The sequence below is a fragment of the Bacillus rossius genome, chromosome 10 (assembly GCF_032445375.1).
Source record: "Bacillus rossius redtenbacheri isolate Brsri chromosome 10, Brsri_v3, whole genome shotgun sequence".
In the NCBI taxonomy this organism is placed as follows: domain Eukaryota; kingdom Metazoa; phylum Arthropoda; class Insecta; order Phasmatodea; family Bacillidae; genus Bacillus; species Bacillus rossius.
In genome coordinates this window covers 19555744-19576657 of record NC_086337.1, presented here as the reverse complement: position 1 = coordinate 19576657, position 20914 = coordinate 19555744, and the positions used below count along the sequence as shown (strand labels likewise).

Genomic DNA, 20914 nt, shown 5'->3' with positions numbered 1-20914 from the left:
TTTATATTAATTTAATAATTTTATTATTTTATATATAATTTTGTGTGTTACAGTTTTATGATATTATACAAATACATATTACTAGTTATATTAGTTCAGAAAATATTAAAATACGTTTACGACAAAGAATTTTGAATACTGTTCTTGTTTCCATCTACGCTTACCATCAGTTGAAGATTTAGTGTATACATGATTCCATAAACTAAATTCAAACTAAGGAATTCTTAATTGATATAGTACAAGGGTAGCGTGGCCGAGCGGTCTAAGGCGCTGGTTTAAGGCACCAGTCTCTCCGGAGGCGTGGGTTCGAATCCCACCGCTGCCATTTGTTTTACGTATGTACAGATTGATTTCAAGGCTTATTGCCTGATGACGTACTTCGTACGGGAAGCCTAAGATGTACATAAAGCTCTGTCCCTGCCCGAACACGCCCGAATATTCACCTTCGGCCAACCTCGGGTTTATTTATATATATTTATATTCCTCTGTTTATTTTATTGTAGCTATACTAACCTAACTAACCGTCCATAGTGTTTCAAAGTGTTTTAATGTAGCTAACCTAACCGACCACTTTTAATATTTGAATTCATTTTTCCTGTGTAAAAATAAAACAAATTCCAAGGTTAGCCGAAGGTGAATATTCGGGCGTGTTCGGGCAGGGACATCTTAGGCTTCTCTTCTTCGTACACTGAGAAAAAAATATATGGTTGCAGAAACCAAATTCACATCCACATACCATTCGATAAACAGTTTTTATACACTGCTAGAAATTAGCGTGACATTACGTAATATTTCTAAGATGAATGCTCCTAAAAATAAGGTTCTTCTAGAATACCGATAACTGAATCTTCGTAGAAAATACACCGGACTCCTTGATGTATGTTCTGTAAGGTGACTGGCAGGTTTACTTAAATTATGAGAAGTATTAAGAGGCCACTCCAGTGTTTCAGGGGCACTATGCAACCCGCATTAACCTCATAAGATTCAATGCTATTTTCATTTTGCTTATAACAAATTAATTAATATAGATTTCGAAATGATGCTTGCTTGATATGTAAGACAATGATGCTCTTATCAAAGCCCCTTTCTTCAAAAACGTGCATAAATTATGGTTTTGTACTAATCTTTACTAATATGAATAAGTGTATTGTCTAGGTTTGAACCATAATTTATGCACGTTTTTGAAGAAAGGGGCTTTTATAAGAGCATCGTTTTCTTACATATCGAGCAAGCATCATTTCGAAATCTATATTAGTTAATTAGTTACAAGCAAAATGAAAATAGCATTGAATCTTATGAGGTTAACGCGGGTTGCGTAGTGCCCCTGAAACACTGGAGTGGCCTCTTAAGTAGATTTGGCACTACAGCTTTGGCGACATAGCGGGTTAGCACACCACAATATTTGTCTGAGGAGTAGTTGATGATTTCGTTCACATACATAGCCCAAAATTGTTTTGAGAGAAAATAACATCCTTTGTTATATTATAGCTTAAAATAATAGTAAATTAGCAGTTAAAAATATAAAAAAATATCTTGAAATTTTGATGCCGAAGAATTGCATTCCAGAAAATCTAACATCGTCCTTAATCAGAAATACCCTCCAATAATGAATTTAATTAGCGTTTTTGCGCTTATTTTGAGCCTCTGAAACAAAATTGGCAGGATATATTTTGTAAATTAAAAACTTTCATTTGCTATAATTTATATAGTAACATACGTAGCGCAGTTGGATGCTTTCGGTGTGACAGTTTCTGGGTTTGAGTTCCTGGTAAGGCATGGGTATAAAGTTGTAATTGTTTGAATTGGTCACAAAAAGCCAATGAAACTGTCAAACTTTCAATGAGAAGTTTTAAAGTGAGGAATGGATGGCTTAGTGGTGAAAAAAAAAAATCCACCAATGGGCCTAAAAAGAAGTGGTAAGGACTCTTGGCTCTCGGACATTATATTCGTTCGGATCTCGGAATTTTTAAACTGTGAAGAGTTTCATCTCAAGGTTCAGACATGGATGTTGTGTTGTTCTTTCACGTTTCACCTCCATAATGAAGGCAATAGTGATTTTCTTGAATTTTGAGACGTATTAGGTGTCTCTGGAACCACAGACTTGGTGACAGAGTGGGCTAGCACAAGAAATGTATCTGCCACGGGGTCAGCATTTGGCTTCCGTGGATTTCAATCACCACGGCTTCATCTGTGGTTCACCCGTTCGGAACTAAGCAACCAGCACTCGTCCACCAATGAAAATTAATATATTGTTTCAAACTTCAACTTATTTTTGTGATTATATTATATTTTATTCTACTAACAATTATTATAAGTTAATTTTGAAAAATAACGCACTTTTAAAATATTTCTCATTTTTACGAAATTAAAATATTGATTATTGAAACCTTTAGCCAACTAAAATTTGTTTCGGATTTTTTTTATTAATTTTAATACTAAAATTTAAATAAATGTCCGATTAGTTTTATAATTTATTCAAATTCTAATTGTTTTTTCAGGTAAAATGTTTCTTAAATCCATGGAAAAAGCAATGAATATACTTTTAATAGAAATGTAGTTAAGGTGTCACATGTAATTAGAGTTTGACGGCCAAATATTTTAATGTTTAAGATTTACTTGAAACAGAAACGATGTTACAACTAAATCACACATCGGACTTTTGTTAAACTGGACACATAAAATGTATTCAGTTTAAATCTAATTTAAAAAATTTGTAACATTAAAAAAATTATATAAATTAATATCAACTTATAACTCTCAAAATCCAATTAAATATTATAGTGTGTTAGCAAATTATAGTTAATCATGATTTCACATGATTTTATTTATTTGAGCTAGATTCTTATTAATGTAATTACTATAGCGACCCACCCCAACTTCGCGCGGGTGCAATGTTGATACTAAATATACTATACAGAATGTCTTTATATACAACGTTCACAGCTTTTTTGTCATTAGACAATACAAACATAATATACATCAATTAAATGCACAATGTATTTAAGGTACTTAATTGGATAAGGATTAATGCTGTATTGCTTAAATCGCTTGTAAATAAACCATTATTTCTTGTAAAAAGTAAAGGATAATATATGGTTATTGTGGGTTATCCCTAAGAGATAGACATATGCCATCGCGGACTTTTTTGTAGACCTTTTTAAGGTGTACAATACTGTAGTACATTATTTTGATCTATCTCGTAGGGTTCAGCCAGCGTTTGCAATGTAAGCGCAAAAAATGTGTTTATTTACGACATCACATTAGAAACCTCTAAAATTATCAGTGTTTCTCTACCATATTATGCAAGTATTATACACATAAACCTTCCTCGTGAATCACTCTATCGATTAAAAAGCCTCATCAAAATCCGTTGCGTTGTTTTAAAGATCTAAGCATACATAGGGACAGACAGACAGCGGGAAGCGACATTGTTTTATACTATGTAGTGATGACAACACAACAATTTTATAAGATAAATTTTTATAAACTTTATTGTCTGATTGGATAATTAACTGGCCTCCTTGTAAAATTTCAAACTTCACAGATATGTTTTTTTTTGTCTGTTTACGATTGAGATTTGGCTAAGAACAAAATGACTGCATGTTTTTAACTGCTAAACAATTGTGAGCTTTTAAACATAAAAAAAGACGAGTTTATAAAAATAATAATAGAAATAAATTTAATACGTTAAAACTAGGTTTTTTTTTCATTTTAGGAACGAAAGTTTTGAACTGTGTATGATAATTTAAGTGCTACATTTAATATCGTTTATAAAAATTTATTCATAAGCATTTCAATTTATTTTCCATTTTTCTACCAACCTGCTGGTGAGAAGTCTTAATAACAAGTCAAGTTATGCTAATACCCGAAGTTCTAATGCAATTGGGAATGGTAAATAAGTAAGTGCATCGTCTCGCTCTCTTAGCAGGAAGTATTTCGAAGATGATCAAAGCGAAGAGCGATGACTAGCAAGACAACGACTCTTACACCGTCAGCAGCTCGGAAACTAATCATAGCGATGCTCGGGACGTAAAGATGAGAAAGTTCAAAGTTGTCGGAAATGAAATAACTTCTTCCTTGGCATTTCTATCATACCAGCATGAATTTCCTCTGGGCAGCATTTAAAAACCACCTCTAAAATAGCTTAACAGCCAAAACAACAATTTAGTGAGCATATTTTTGAACTAGTTTTGAAATACAGAAATCAGTGTGTACTAAAAGGATTTAAAATATTTTCTTATATTAAATAATTTAATTATTATAACACATATTTAGAAGTTATCTTTAAAAGATTTGTGCAATGGGAGTGCATGACTTGATGTAAGTTTTTGGACATACGCCATTGCTAAGAACTTTTTCTGTTGAAGAAAAACTAATAAAATAAATAAATAAAAATACTCAAAAAAAGACAAAAAACACACAAAACTAAGCAAACAATTGCTGTTGTCAACAAGGATATGAACACCACAAAATATTCCGAAACAGGAGTATGGTCAGCAAACAAAGAAAAACAAAGAAAAATGTACTAAGAGAACGAAAAAATCCCCACAAATGATGATAACACAAAAATATTGAAACCCAAAATAATTCAGCACAACAGTTGAAGCGAGACAAAAAACATGACAAAACGAAAAGACAAACAAATACAATAGTTTTACCTAAACAGAAACAAGCGACGTTTCGGGAACTGCTATCTGCTCCCGTCCTCAGGCAGAGACGCACATGGTACGGAAACACAGGTGCGACTGAGAAGGGGCTGGAAAATGAGGGTATTTATCAGAGAAAGGGCTACATCTTGCTCAGCCAATGACAGACGAGCTGTCTCCCCATTGGCTGTGCACCATGTAGTTAAAGCGGATTGGTTATGGTGGGTTGAGTATTGGCTATTGTTTTGTGCTGCAGGGATGTTTCTCTCTTTATCAAAGGGATCCACATATTTTTTAATTCAATGCTCTGCTGGCTGGAAATATTTTTATTGCTAATAATGAAGGCTGATTCTTTGATTTTCCTTTTTATTTTATCGGATTCCTGTATGAGTGGTGTGGAGTCTTCCCAGAGAATTTTGTGGCTATTTTCCCATGTATGTTCAGCAAGTCTGGATTTTAGGGTTTCACCCTTCTTGCAGTTGTTTTTGTGTTCTTTGATTCGGGTGGATAGAGCTCTGCCAGTTTCACCTATGTACATGTGGCCACATTCACAGGGGATTTGATACACACAGTTGTGAGTTTGTAATTTTTCTGTGGCTGGTTTCACCTTGGTAACAATACTTTTAATAGTAGATTTAGAACGGAATGCTGTTTGAAGTCCATATTTATTTCCTAGGCGTCTTATTTTTTCTGAAAGCCCTTGAACATATGGAATAACTAGGGTTCCTGCAGGTTTCTCAGTTTCTGTGGATTTGAGTGTTTTGTTGGATTTCAAATGCTGTTTGATGGTGTTGACAGGGTAACCATTGGCTATGAGTTCTTTTTTTATATGATTGTGTTCAACCGCAATAGATTTCTCATCAGAACAAATAATCTCAGCTCGGTTGGTTAGTGTGTGAATTATGCCGGTTTTTGTTGTTTTGGGATGGTTGGATGCAAAATTAAGGTATTGGCCTGTGTGCGTAGGTTTCCTGTATACTTTTGTTTCCAGGCTGTTATTTTTTCTGCTGACTAGTACATCCAGAAAAGGAATGCTACCTTTGGTTTCTTTTTCATATGTGAATTTTATTGATGGCCTCAGAGAGTTGAGGTGGTTCACAAATTCCTCCAAAGTTTCAGGTCCATGTTGCCAGACAGTGAAGGTATCATCCACATAACGGAGCCAGATTTTAGGAGGGCTATTACTTTTGCTAAGTGCTTCTTGCTCAAAGTTTTCCATAAATATATATATTTATTTCTATAGTCAAAACACTGAAAATAGAAAACAACGATACCCTGGTGAGTTTTGATGTCCAAAGCCTCTTCACTAATGTGCCAGTAGCCGAAACACTCAGCATTGTCAAGGCGAAATTGGAAGCTGATCCAACCCTAAAGGACAGAACTATAATACCAATCCCATCCATCATGGAAATGATTACCCTCTGTGTCACCACAACATATTTCCAGTTCAAGGATATTTTCTACAAACAGACCGATGGCATGGCAATGGGCTCTTCTCTTTCACCATTTATGGCCAATATATTTATGGAAAACTTTGAGCAAGAAGCACTTAGCAAAAGTAATACCCTCCTAAAATATGGCTCCGTTATGTGGATGATACCTTCACTGTCTGGCAACATGGACCTGAAACTTTGGAGGAATTTGTGAACCACCTCAACTCTCTGAGGCCATCAATAAAATTCACATATGAAAAAGAAACCAAAGGTAGCATTCCTTTCCTGGATGTACTAGTCAGCAGAAAAAACAACAGCCTGGAAACAAAAGTATACAGGAAACCTACGCACACAGGCCAATACCTTAATTTTGCATCCAACCATCCCAAAACAACAAAAACTGGCATAATTCACACACTAACCAACCGAGCTGAGATTATTTGTTCTGATGAGAAATCTATTGCGGTTGAACACAATCATATAAAAAAAAGAACTCATAGCCAATGGTTACCCTGTCAACACCATCAAACAGCATTTGAAATCCAACAAAACACTCAAATCCACAGAAACTGAGAAACCTGCAGGAACCCTAGTTATTCCATATGTTCAAGGGCTTTCAGAAAAAATAAGACGCCTAGGAAATAAATATGGACTTCAAACAGCATTCCGTTCTAAATCTACTATTAAAAGTATTGTTACCAAGGTGAAACCAGCCACAGAAAAATTACAAACTCACAACTGTGTGTATCAAATCCCCTGTGAATGTGGCCACATGTACATAGGTGAAACTGGCAGAGCTCTATCCACCCGAATCAAAGAACACAAAAACAACTGCAAGAAGGGTGAAACCCTAAAATCCAGACTTGCTGAACATACATGGGAAAATAGCCACAAAATTCTCTGGGAAGACTCCACACCACTCATACAGGAATCCGATAAAATAAAAAGGAAAATCAAAGAATCAGCCTTCATTATTAGCAATAAAAATATTTTCAGCCAGCAGAGCATTGAATTAAAAAATATGTGGATCCCTTTGATAAAGAGAGAAACATCCCTGCAGCACAAAACAATAGCCAATACTCAACCCACCATAACCAATCCGCTTTAACTACATGGTGCACAGCCAATGGGGAGACAGCTCGTCTGTCATTGGCTGAGCAAGATGTAGCCCTTTCTCTGATAAATACCCTCATTTTCCAGCCCCTTCTCTCTCTTCGCACCAGGCAGTGGTGCAGAGAGGACAGCCTCTCTAAGGCCTAGCTTCGCTGTTCATATCAGTGTTTGTCAGCCACCACTGCTTCAGGTATTAGGCGACCCGGCGGGTCGGATAGCCCGCGAATCGGAACCGCGACAGGGACAGGGATCATGGCGAGTACGAGTACAACAACACACGAACAGGCCATGGAAACCCAACAGGCTAACGCCAAACGCGAACGCGCTGACGATGAGATCGACTTCCAACAGGTCTCGGGTAAAAAGGCCTTGAGGGGAAACCGGAGCACATCACTCGGTAGGCGTCGGGAGACGGTACTGGCGAACAGTGAGGACGCGCGGATTTCGAGGCGCGGCTCCGCACAACAACACACAGCAGCGACATCCGCAATCCCGCTGCAGAACAGCTACGGCGTGCTGGCAAATTTGCCTGCCGACACACAACCACAGACAAGTGCACAACCACAGACCACAACCGCGGCCGGCACACGGTACAGGGGTGTACCGATAATGGTCAGGGAAGTTGCGAAGCTCAAGGAGATCGCAACTTTCCTGAACACACACAGAATCGCGTTCAGGAACACGATCACGCGCAGGAGAGAGCTGCGACTGACATTTGAGAACAGAGAGGGCTACTCTCAAGCTCTCTCATACCTGAAAGGCCACAACATCTACCACCACACGTTTGCGCATCCCGACGAGCGCAACACAAAGGTCGTTATTAAGGGATTGTACCCGGAGGTCGTCGAGGCCGACATTGCCGCGGAACTGACGGAGAAGGGATTCGTAGTTCATGACGTGCGTAATTTCGAAGTCACCCGGTCAGACGCCACAGGGCAGCAACAACGATTTAGGTCGGGAACTTTCTGCGCGACAGTCGCGGCCTCTGACGTCAACATTCTCGCCGTTCGTACACTTCACTATACGACAGTGACTATTCAAAAATACCAGGCCCGCCCACAAGACATCGCCCAGTGCAAGCGCTGTGGTGAATTTGATCACACCCACACTCGCTGCAGTAAGCCACCGCGATGCGTCAGGTGTGGCGAAAATCACACCCGAAAGGACTGCCCGAAAGCTGACGACGCAGATAAATTCTGCTTTAACTGTAAAGTGCGGGGACACACTGCAGCATGGAAGCAGTGTCCAGTATTTTTGAAAATGGTCACGAGTAGGTCACAGCGACAATCCGTGCAGACACAGGCGCAGACAAAACAACAACCGCCAGCCACGCACAGCCAGGTGGAGTTCCCCCCCACCCGCCCCGCTCACGCACAGCCGCGCGCCCAGGTGGTCAACAAGCCACAGACACAGCCGCAAACAACAACCACCGAGCTGACACGATCGGAGCGTAAATATTCGCAAGCCGTGAAGGAACCACGCACCACACACACTCCAGCGCAGAACAGAGTAGAAGGTAACACCGTCGGTGATCTATTCGAGCTGGCAGAGATTCTGAAACTCTGCAATTTCTCACAGCTCATTGCTACACTCTCGCCACACTACGCCGCCATCCGAGCTGAAACAGACGCATCGAAGCGACAGATGATCTTACTATCCGCAATCCTGAATCTCGCTACACCTTAAAATGGCACAGAACCCGGGGAAGCTTTTACAGGTCCTAATTTTCAATGCACACGGCCTCCAAAATAAAATATATGAACTGGAACAGTTACTTTTTGTATACGGAATCGATGTCGCTTTCATCTCTGAAACTTTTCTAAAACCACACATGCGAGCGTACATATGCGGCTACACAATATACAGAACAGACCGCCCCGCACCCCACGGCGGCGGTACAGCCATACTAATAAAACACGGAATTCACCACCACCCGATAACAATAAATGGACTACAACACATTGAGGCCACCAGCATAAACGTCCGTAATAATAATTCGCATGTTTGCATGTCCGCGGTATACAAGACGCCACAAGACCCACTCACACCACAGGACCTCAATAAATTAATGGAAGTCGAAGATCAATTTTTTATAGCAGGAGACTTAAACAGCAAACACACTGACTGGGGCTGCACCCAAACAAACGCCAACGGGAACATTCTACACGGCCACGCGGTTGCAGGAAACTACATCATTATTGCGCCTGACTCCCCGACATGCTATCCAGTAAATGGTGGCACCCCAGAAATTTTAGACATAGCCCTAACCAACATTCCAAACGCTCAGATAAATACAGAAACCTTAGATGAACTAAACTCCGATCATTTACCGGTGCTAACACAAATAACTTTTAATGCTACATCCAACATACAACTCTTTAATAATAAACTAAAGATTACAGATTGGGACGGGTTTAAGATAGAACTTATAGACACCCTAAATCAGCCCCCCGAAATAAATTCACCCGAGGAAATAAATCCACACGTAAAACTTTTCACGGACACAGTAAAAAATGCCATTAAAAAACACTCTCGCTTTGAAACAAAAAGGCAGTTCACTCGAACACACTACTCCGATCTGGATTATTACATTTCTCTTAGGCGGCAAGCCAGAAACAGAGCACAAAGGCTCCGCACAACAGAAGCCAGAAACGAATACAACAGACTGAATAATCTCGTACAGCGCAAATTAAAACAGGAAAAAATAAATCAATTCGGAAACTTAATAAACGAAGTAGCCACAAAACCGCAGGAAATGTGGAAACTATCTCGCAGGCTCCGCGGCAACAAAAAATTTATTTCAACCCCAGCTATTATAACAGCCACCGGGGCTAAATACATCGCAGAAGACAAGGCCAACGCAGTCGCAGACCTACTGGAGAAACAATTCTCCCCGAACACAGACGTAAATGACAGAAACTTCACTTTAACAACAACACAGGCGGTAAATAACTTTTTACAAACAGGCACGCAGTCTGTTCCTGAACCCATAACGTTAAGGGAACTTTTAAAGCTAATTAAAGCCAGTCCGAACAACAAATCAGGCGGCACGGACGCAATAAATTACGAAACACTTAAAAAACTCTCTCTAGAGGCACTCGAATATTTACTGGCGATATTCAACGCAATACTAACACACAAAACTTACCCCGATTCCTGGAAACTTGCAAAAATAATCACAATTCCTAAACCAGGGAAAAACCCAGCCATCCCAGAAAACAGGCGACCTATAAGTCTTCTAAACAGTATGAGTAAAATTTTTGAAAAAGCCTTACTCTCGCGCCTTCAAACACACGCAGAGGAACACGACGTGATTCCAGACATTCAGTTTGGTTTCAGGAAAGGTCACTCAACAATCCACCCCTTAATTAAAATCGTTGAAGATGCTACCGACGGATTTAATAACCCATCTAAAGCCTACACAGTAATGACAATGCTCGACGCAGAAAAAGCATTCGACAAAGTCTGGATTCCGGGTCTTATTCAAAAATTAATAAACTTCAATTTTCCAGACACATATATATACCTGGTGGCCCACTATCTATGGCGTCGTAACTTTTATGTTGCTCTGGACGGGGCTAAATCGACTACTCGCGAACTTACAGCTGGAGTGCCACAAGGCTCCCCACTCTCTCCTTTCTTCTATAATATTTACACAGCCGACATACCGCATGCAAACGCCTACGTACAGATGTATGCGGATGATACAGCCATAATTAAACAATCTGGTAACCTAAGATATGCCATGGTATGCGTCCAAAGGCAGCTAACTGCACTTGAGCAATACTACACTCGGTGGCGAATTAAAATTAATGCAGCTAAATCAACCACGCTTGTAATTTCAAAACGTAGAGGCAGACCAGACAGGGAACTAGAAATTTTTCACCAACCTATTCCTAATGTTTCACAGGCAAAATATCTAGGACTCACGCTAGACAGGACATTACTATGGAGCAAACACATTACTCGAGCAACAAACATTGCAACAGGATCCTTAAGAAGCCTGTACCCAATGTTAAAAGCACCTAATTTACCACGCAGGAAAAAACTCCAACTTTACACTCAAATTGTACGCCCGCAGTTGCTATATGGTTGCGAGGTCTGGGGCTATGCTGCAAATCACCATATAAATCGGCTACAAGTTAAACAGAATAATTTCCTAAGGGCCATTTTAGACTGTAACAGATTTACGAGTAACGAAACTATTCACAACGCACTTAAAATTCCGTACATCCGCGAAATAATATCAAAGAATAATAATAAAATGTACCTAAATTTACCACAGCACGAAAACGCACTGATAAATTCAATAGCGATTTACGACCCGTCCGAGCAACGAAAACATAAAAAACCTCGATTAAATTAAAACAATAATTATTACAAAACGAAAGCGACATGGATTCAGTTTTTAAAAAAAGTCTTCAATAAATTTTAAATTACATAAAATAGCTCTCCGAACACCTCGTGCGGGGGCTTTCGGGGCCCCGGCCAATCACAGGCCTAGAAGCTCTCTGATTGGTCGGGGCGCTGGGGGCCCCCAAACAAAACTGTTTTTTCTCCCGACACCAAGGCAGTCGCATTCCAGCTCCGGGCGTGTTCACACCGCGCAGAGCCTACAGTTTAAAGTTTAAAGTTTACACGGCCTATACAATTCAAAATGGTCCGAAGCACGCAGGTGTAGGTTTTGGCTCCCGGGAGATTCACTGCCTGTGTTGTTAGGGCTGACTCCCTATGCCTGAAGGGCGAGACCCGCCTGGCAGGCTTCACCTCCAGTGCCGGCCGCGTTTCGGAAAGGCATGGGATTTTGAATTGTGAAACAATTATAATTTCTATATATAATAACAACAATAAAAATAAATAAATACAAGCTACAAAATAACTTCAGCATCATTAACTCCACTTCTTTCGATTCAAAATGGTCCAAAGCACGCAGGTATGTGCGGCCCCCTCGGGTTCACTGCCTGTGATGTTAGGGCTGAATCCTTATGTCTGAAGGGCGCGGTCCGCCTGGTAGGTTTCACCTCCAATGCCGGCCGCGTTTCGGAAAGGCGGGGGATTTTGAATCATAACAATAAAATACACTTCTAGCTCACCACTTAATAATAGCAAATTAAATTTCTTACATTCTCTGCATTTTTCTCTCTCCTAGCTAATTCAAAATGGTCCGAAGCACGCAGGTGTAGGTTTTGGCTCCCGGGAGATTCACTGCCTGTGTTGTTAGGGCTGACTCCCTATGTCTGAAGGGCGAGACCCGCCTGGCAGGCTTCACCTCCAGTGCCGGCCGCGTTTCGGAAAGGCATGGGATTTTGAATTAAAAAAGCTAGTTCCGTAAATCCATCATCACCTAATTAATTTTCCCTTCCCCGGGGTACGTAACATTTTACAGCCACACCACTACAACACGCGCGACAATCCACACACATGTCGTAGCACCTTGTCAAGGCAGAATCATGCAGGTGAACTGGCAGAGGGAGCTGCCCCAGCCCTCGCTGGGGATCCGGGCCGAGAGGCATGCATGCCTGTCAGGGCAGGGCTCTGGGGGCTTGTACAGTAGCTTTAAGTCTAGACTTAAAAATAAAAAATAAAAAAATAAAAAAAAATTATAAAATAATAAAATAAAATAAAAAATATATATAAAAATTAAAAACAAAAAAAAATTAAATAAATAAAAAAAAAAAATACTGGACGAGGGCATCTCTCTGCTCGAACAATAATAGAATAGGACGACCTTCATTTATTAATTTCACTTTCTATTTTTCAGGTTTAGAAGACAACAGCCAGGGGGCTAGCTACAGCAATACTGGTTTAGCCTAACTTTGACCGAACTATATTGGAACGCAATAGTTCGGTCCTTAAGGCGGCCAGGTGTTTACTAATCTATGTAATTTCTTTTACCGTATCACCAACACGACCACACGATGATACGCCTGTGTGAAGTGACGGCCTGAACTACCTTGTTACATGCAATAATGGGCTAACTACCCTAGCATGTTTCTGTGTTCCCAGGGGTTCGTAGGAGCGGCTTGCACAGCTTTACACTACACGCCACACCCGAATTTAACTAGGTCACTTGAAATTACAGCACACCGACAAGCCTCTATTGCACACCAACACGACACTACATCACGCCAGTTAGCCGATCTAGCTGGTGGGGAGCTTCTCTCCCCCGCCGAATTAGGTACACGTAATTTTTTCTAGCATTACACAACCTACCAGCGCACACACAGGCCCGTGTGCCAAACTTATCCCTCAAGACACGCGCCCCGCCCGTTGATCCAAGTGATTCTACAAAAGTGTGGGGTGCACCTGATTTACAATGCACTAAGCGAGTTATAGAAACTTCGGTTTCTGGTCTCGCACACACTAACTGCCCCGGATGGCAATATGATGGATCGGCGGCGGCCCCTTCTCTCGCACACTTCGCACCAGGCAGTGGTGCAGAGAGGACAGCCTCTCTAAGGCCTAGCTTCGCTGTTCATATCAGTGTTTGTCAGCCACCACTGCTTCAGGTATTAGGCGACCCGGCGGGTCGGATAGCCCGCGAATCGGAACCGCGACAGGGACAGGGATCATGGCGAGTACGAGTACAACAACACACGAACAGGCCATGGAAACCCAACAGGCTAACGCCAAACGCGAACGCGCTGACGATGAGATCGACTTCCAACAGGTCTCGGGTAAAAAGGCCTTGAGGGGAAACCGGAGCACATCACTCGGTAGGCGTCGGGAGACGGTACTGGCGAACAGTGAGGACGCGCGGATTTCGAGGCGCGGCTCCGCACAACAACACACAGCAGCGACATCCGCAATCCCGCTGCAGAACAGCTACGGCGTGCTGGCAAATTTGCCTGCCGACACACAACCACAGACAAGTGCACAACCACAGACCACAACCGCGGCCGGCACACGGTACAGGGGTGTACCGATAATGGTCAGGGAAGTTGCGAAGCTCAAGGAGATCGCAACTTTCCTGAACACACACAGAATCGCGTTCAGGAACACGATCACGCGCAGGAGAGAGCTGCGACTGACATTTGAGAACAGAGAGGGCTACTCTCAAGCTCTCTCATACCTGAAAGGCCACAACATCTACCACCACACGTTTGCGCATCCCGACGAGCGCAACACAAAGGTCGTTATTAAGGGATTGTACCCGGAGGTCGTCGAGGCCGACATTGCCGCGGAACTGACGGAGAAGGGATTCGTAGTTCATGACGTGCGTAATTTCGAAGTCACCCGGTCAGACGCCACAGGGCAGCAACAACGATTTAGGTCGGGAACTTTCTGCGCGACAGTCGCGGCCTCTGACGTCAACATTCTCGCCGTTCGTACACTTCACTATACGACAGTGACTATTCAAAAATACCAGGCCCGCCCACAAGACATCGCCCAGTGCAAGCGCTGTGGTGAATTTGATCACACCCACACTCGCTGCAGTAAGCCACCGCGATGCGTCAGGTGTGGCGAAAATCACACCCGAAAGGACTGCCCGAAAGCTGACGACGCAGATAAATTCTGCTTTAACTGTAAAGTGCGGGGACACACTGCAGCATGGAAGCAGTGTCCAGTATTTTTGAAAATGGTCTCGAGTAGGTCACAGCGACAATCCGTGCAGACACAGGCGCAGACAAAACAACAACCGCCAGCCACGCACAGCCAGGTGGAGTTCCCCCCCACCCGCCCCGCTCACGCACAGCCGCGCGCCCAGGTGGTCAACAAGCCACAGACACAGCCGCAAACAACAACCACCGAGCTGACACGATCGGAGCGTAAATATTCGCAAGCCGTGAAGGAACCACGCACCACACACACTCCAGCGCAGAACAGAGTAGAAGGTAACACCGTCGGTGATCTATTCGAGCTGGCAGAGATTCTGAAACTCTGCAATTTCTCACAGCTCATTGCTACACTCTCGCCACACTACGCCGCCATCCGAGCTGAAACAGACGCATCGAAGCGACAGATGATCTTACTATCCGCAATCCTGAATCTCGCTACACCTTAAAATGGCACAGAACCCGGGGAAGCTTTTACAGGTCCTAATTTTCAATGCACACGGCCTCCAAAATAAAATATATGAACTGGAACAGTTACTTTTTGTATACGGAATCGATGTCGCTTTCATCTCTGAAACTTTTCTAAAACCACACATGCGAGCGTACATATGCGGCTACACAATATACAGAACAGACCGCCCCGCACTCCACGGCGGCGGTACAGCCATACTAATAAAACACGGAATTCACCACCACCCGATAACAATAAATGGACTACAACACATTGAGGCCACCAGCATAAACGTCCGTAATAATAATTCGCATGTTTGCATGTCCGCGGTATACAAGACGCCACAAGACCCACTCACACCACAGGACCTCAATAAATTAATGGAAGTCGAAGATCAATTTTTTATAGCAGGAGACTTAAACAGCAAACACACTGACTGGGGCTGCACCCAAACAAACGCCAACGGGAACATTCTACACGGCCACGCGGTTGCAGGAAACTACATCATTATTGCGCCTGACTCCCCGACATGCTATCCAGTAAATGGTGGCACCCCAGAAATTTTAGACATAGCCCTAACCAACATTCCAAACGCTCAGATAAATACAGAAACCTTAGATGAACTAAACTCCGATCATTTACCGGTGCTAACACAAATAACTTTTAATGCTACATCCAACATACAACTCTTTAATAATAAACTAAAGATTACAGATTGGGACGGGTTTAAGATAGAACTTATAGACACCCTAAATCAGCCCCCCGAAATAAATTCACCCGAGGAAATAAATCCACACGTAAAACTTTTCACGGACACAGTAAAAAATGCCATTAAAAAACACTCTCGCTTTGAAACAAAAAGGCAGTTCACTCGAACACACTACCCCGATCTGGATTATTACATTTCTCTTAGGCGGCAAGCCAGAAACAGAGCACAAAGGCTCCGCACAACAGAAGCCAGAAACGAATACAACAGACTGAATAATCTCGTACAGCGCAAATTAAAACAGGAAAAAATAAATCAATTCGGAAACTTAATAAACGAAGTAGCCACAAAACCGCAGGAAATGTGGAAACTATCTCGCAGGCTCCGCGGCAACAAAAAATTTATTTCAACCCCAGCTATTATAACAGCCACCGGGGCTAAATACATCGCAGAAGACAAGGCCAACGCAGTCGCAGACCTACTGGAGAAACAATTCTCCCCGAACACAGACGTAAATGACAGAAACTTCACTTTAACATTAACACAGGCGGTAAATAACTTTTTACAAACAGGCACGCAGTCTGTTCCTGAACCCATAACGTTAAGGGAACTTTTAAAGCTAATTAAAGCCAGTCCGAACAACAAATCAGGCGGCACGGACGCAATAAATTACGAAACACTTAAAAAACTCTCTCTAGAGGCACTCGAATATTTACTGGCGATATTCAACGCAATACTAACACACAAAACTTACCCCGATTCCTGGAAACTTGCAAAAATAATCACAATTCCTAAACCAGGGAAAAACCCAGCCATCCCAGAAAACAGGCGACCTATAAGTCTTCTAAACAGTATGAGTAAAATTTTTGAAAAAGCCTTACTCTCGCGCCTTCAAACACACGCAGAGGAACACGACGTGATTCCAGACATTCAGTTTGGTTTCAGGAAAGGTCACTCAACAATCCACCCCTTAATTAAAATCGTTGAAGATGCTACCGACGGATTTAATAACCCATCTAAAGCCTACACAGTAATGACAATGCTCGACGCAGAAAAAGCATTCGACAAAGTCTGGATTCCGGGTCTTATTCAAAAATTAATAAACTTCAATTTTCCAGACACATATATATACCTGGTGGCCCACTATCTATGGCGTCGTAACTTTTATGTTGCTCTGGACGGGGCTAAATCGACTACTCGCGAACTTACAGCTGGAGTGCCACAAGGCTCCCCACTCTCTCCTTTCTTCTATAATATTTACACAGCCGACATACCGCATGCAAACGCCTACGTACAGATGTATGCGGATGATACAGCCATAATTAAACAATCTGGTAACCTAAGATATGCCATGGTATGCGTCCAAAGGCAGCTAACTGCACTTGAGCAATACTACACTCGGTGGCGAATTAAAATTAATGCAGCTAAATCAACCACGCTTGTAATTTCAAAACGTAGAGGCAGACCAGACAGGGAACTAGAAATTTTTCACCAACCTATTCCTAATGTTTCACAGGCAAAATATCTAGGACTCACGCTAGACAGGACATTACTATGGAGCAAACACATTACTCGAGCAACAAACATTGCAACAGGATCCTTAAGAAGCCTGTACCCAATGTTAAAAGCACCTAATTTACCACGCAGGAAAAAACTCCAACTTTACACTCAAATTGTACGCCCGCAGTTGCTATATGGTTGCGAGGTCTGGGGCTATGCTGCAAATCACCATATAAATCGGCTACAAGTTAAACAGAATAATTTCCTAAGGGCCATTTTAGACTGTAACAGATTTACGAGTAACGAAACTATTCACAACGCACTTAAAATTCCGTACATCCGCGAAATAATATCAAAGAATAATAATAAAATGTACCTAGATTTACCACAGCACGAAAACGCACTGATAAATTCAATAGCGATTTACGACCCGTCCGAGCAACGAAAACATAAAAAACCTCGATTAAATTAAAACAATAATTATTACAAAACGAAAGCGACATGGATTCAGTTTTTAAAAAAAGTCTTCAATAAATTTTAAATTACATAAAATAGCTCTCCGAACACCTCGTGCGGGGGCTTTCGGGGCCCCGGCCAATCACAGGCCTAGAAGCTCTCTGATTGGTCGGGGCGCTGGGGGCCCCCAAACAAAACTGTTTTTTTCTCCCGACACCAAGGCAGTCGCATTCCAGCTCCGGGCGTGTTCACACCGCGCAGAGCCTACAGTTTAAAGTTTAAAGTTTACACGGCCTATACAATTCAAAATGGTCCGAAGCACGCAGGTGTAGGTTTTGGCTCCCGGGAGATTCACTGCCTGTGTTGTTAGGGCTGACTCCCTATGCCTGAAGGGCGAGACCCGCCTGGCAGGCTTCACCTCCAGTGCCGGCCGCGTTTCGGAAAGGCATGGGATTTTGAATTGTGAAACAATTATAATTTCTATATATAATAACAACAATAAAAATAAATAAATACAAGCTACAAAATAACTTCAGCATCATTAACTCCACTTCTTTTGATTCAAAATGGTCCAAAGCACGCAGGTATGTGCGGCCCCCTCGGGTTCACTGCCTGTGATGTTAGGGCTGACTCCTTGTGTCTGAAGGGCGCGGTCCGCCTGGTAGGTTTCACCTCCAATGCCGGCCGCGTTTCGGAAAGGCAGGGGATTTTGAATCATAACAATAAAATACACTTATAGCTCACCACTTAATAATAGCAAATTAAATTTCTTACATTCTCTGCATTTTTCTCTCTCCTGGCTAATTCAAAATGGTCCGAAGCACGCAGGTGTAGGTTTTGGCTCCCGGGAGATTCACTGCCTGTGTTGTTAGGGCTGACTCCCTATGTCTGAAGGGCGAGACCCGCCTGGCAGGCTTCACCTCCAGTGCCGGCCGCGTTTCGGAAAGGCATGGGATTTTGAATTAAAAAAGCTAGTTCCGTAAATCCATCATCACCTAATTAATTTTCCCTTCCCCGGGGTACGTAACATTTTACAGCCACACCACTACAACACGCGCGACAATCCACACACATGTCGTAGCACCTTGTCAAGGCAGAATCATGCAGGTGAACTGGCAGAGGGAGCTGCCCCAGCCCTCGCTGGGGATCCGGGCCGAGAGGCATGCATGCCTGTCAGGGCAGGGCTCTGGGGGCTTGTACAGTAGCTTTAAGTCTAGATTTAAAAATAAAAAAATAAATAAAAATAAAAAAAAATTATAAAATAATAAAATAAAATAAAAATATATATAAAAATTAAAAACAAAAAAAAAATTAAATAAATAAAAAAAAAAAATACTGGACGAGGGCATCTCTCTGCTCGAACAATAATAGAATAGGACGACCTTCATTTATTAATTTCACTTTCTATTTTTCAGGTTTAGAAGACAACAGCCAGGGGGCTAGCTACAGCAATACTGGTTTAGCCTAACTTTGACCGAACTATATTGGAACGCAATAGTTCGGTCCTTAAGGCGGCCAGGTGTTTACTAATCTATGTAATTTCTTTTACCGTATCATCAACACGACCACACGATGATATGCCTGTGTGAAGTGACGGCCTGAACTACCTTGTTACATGCAATAATGGGCTAACTACCCTAGCATGTTTCTGTGTTCCCAGGGGTTCGTAGGAGCGGCTTGCACAGCTTTACACTACACGCCACACCCGAATTTAACTAGGTCACTTGAAATTACAGCACACCGACAAGCCTCTATTGCACACCAACACGACACTACATCACGCCAGTTAGCCGATCTAGCTGGTGGGGAGCTTCTCTCCCCCGCCGAATTAGGTACACGTAATTTTTTCTAGCATTACACAACCTACCAGCGCACACACAGGCCCGTGTGCCAAACTTATCCCTCAAGACACGCGCCCCGCCCGTTGATCCAAGTGATTCTACAAAAGTGTGGGGTGCACCTGATTTACAATGCACTAAGCGAGTTATAGAAACTTCGGTTTCTGGTCTCGCACACACTAACTGCCCCGGATGGCAATATGATGGATCGGCGGCAGCCCCTTCTCAGTCGCACCTGTGTTTCCGTACCATGTGCGTCTCTGCCTGAGGACGGGAGCAGATAGCAGTTCCCGAAATGTCGCTTGTTTCTGTTTAGGTAAAACTATTGTATTTGTTTGTCTTTTCGTTTTGTCATGTTTTTTGTCTCGCTTCAACTGTTGTGCTGAATTATTTTGGGTTTCAATATTTTTGTGTTGTCATCATTTGTGGGGATTTTTTCGTTCTCTTAGTACATTTTTCTTTGTTTTTCTTTGTTTGCTGACCATATTCCTGTTTCGGAATATTTTGTGGTGTTCATATCCTTGTTGACAACAGCAATTGTTTGCTTAGTTTTGTGTGTTTTTTGTCTTTTTTTGAGTATTTTTATTTATTTATTTTATTAGTTTTTCTTCAACAGAAAAAGTTCTTAGCAATGGCGTATGTCCAAAAACTTACATCAAGTCACATATTTAGAAATAGAGTGCGTAAACACAATATTTGCAAGAATAAAGTCTTCGAAATGCTTTTAATTGTTTGTTGACAGTCATATCCCTTTTTTCTTTTGATCACAAAATATCTATGAACAAATGACTGTTTGTTAGAATGTATTTCCACATTTCGTGTCAATATAATATTCGACGTGTGTGTTATTTTATCGTTGTTTCGGATATATTTAAAGAAAAATGGGTTTCTGACTGCAGACATGTAGTATCTTAAGAGGAGTCAACCAATAACGAAAAGCAAACAATGGTACTGTGTTTTAATACCCAGTTTGTCTGAAAATATTTGCTCAAAAATTTTGTATGTTTTCCTTCTGTCCAATTTTCCTCCAAAGAAAATTGAAATGCGTATAATTTGTTTCCTAAATTACAATACACAATTCTAACTAATATATATATTTTTAAAGAAACAATAAATATCACTATTATTTTTACCAAACTAAAAAAAAAAGAGTTGAGGCTAGTTTGTATGTTGTGTATGGCTTTGATTCCAAATGGTTTATCTATAAAAAGGTTG

General features: G+C 41.7%; 1 non-coding gene across 1 annotated transcript; it reads left to right on the top strand.

The window, feature by feature from the left end:
• Positions 1-243: 243 nt before the first annotated feature.
• On the top strand, positions 244-325 carry Trnal-aag (transfer RNA leucine (anticodon AAG)). Its single transcript has one exon. It is a non-coding gene; the product is annotated as a tRNA-Leu (tRNA).
• Positions 326-20914: the final 20589 nt, after the last annotated feature.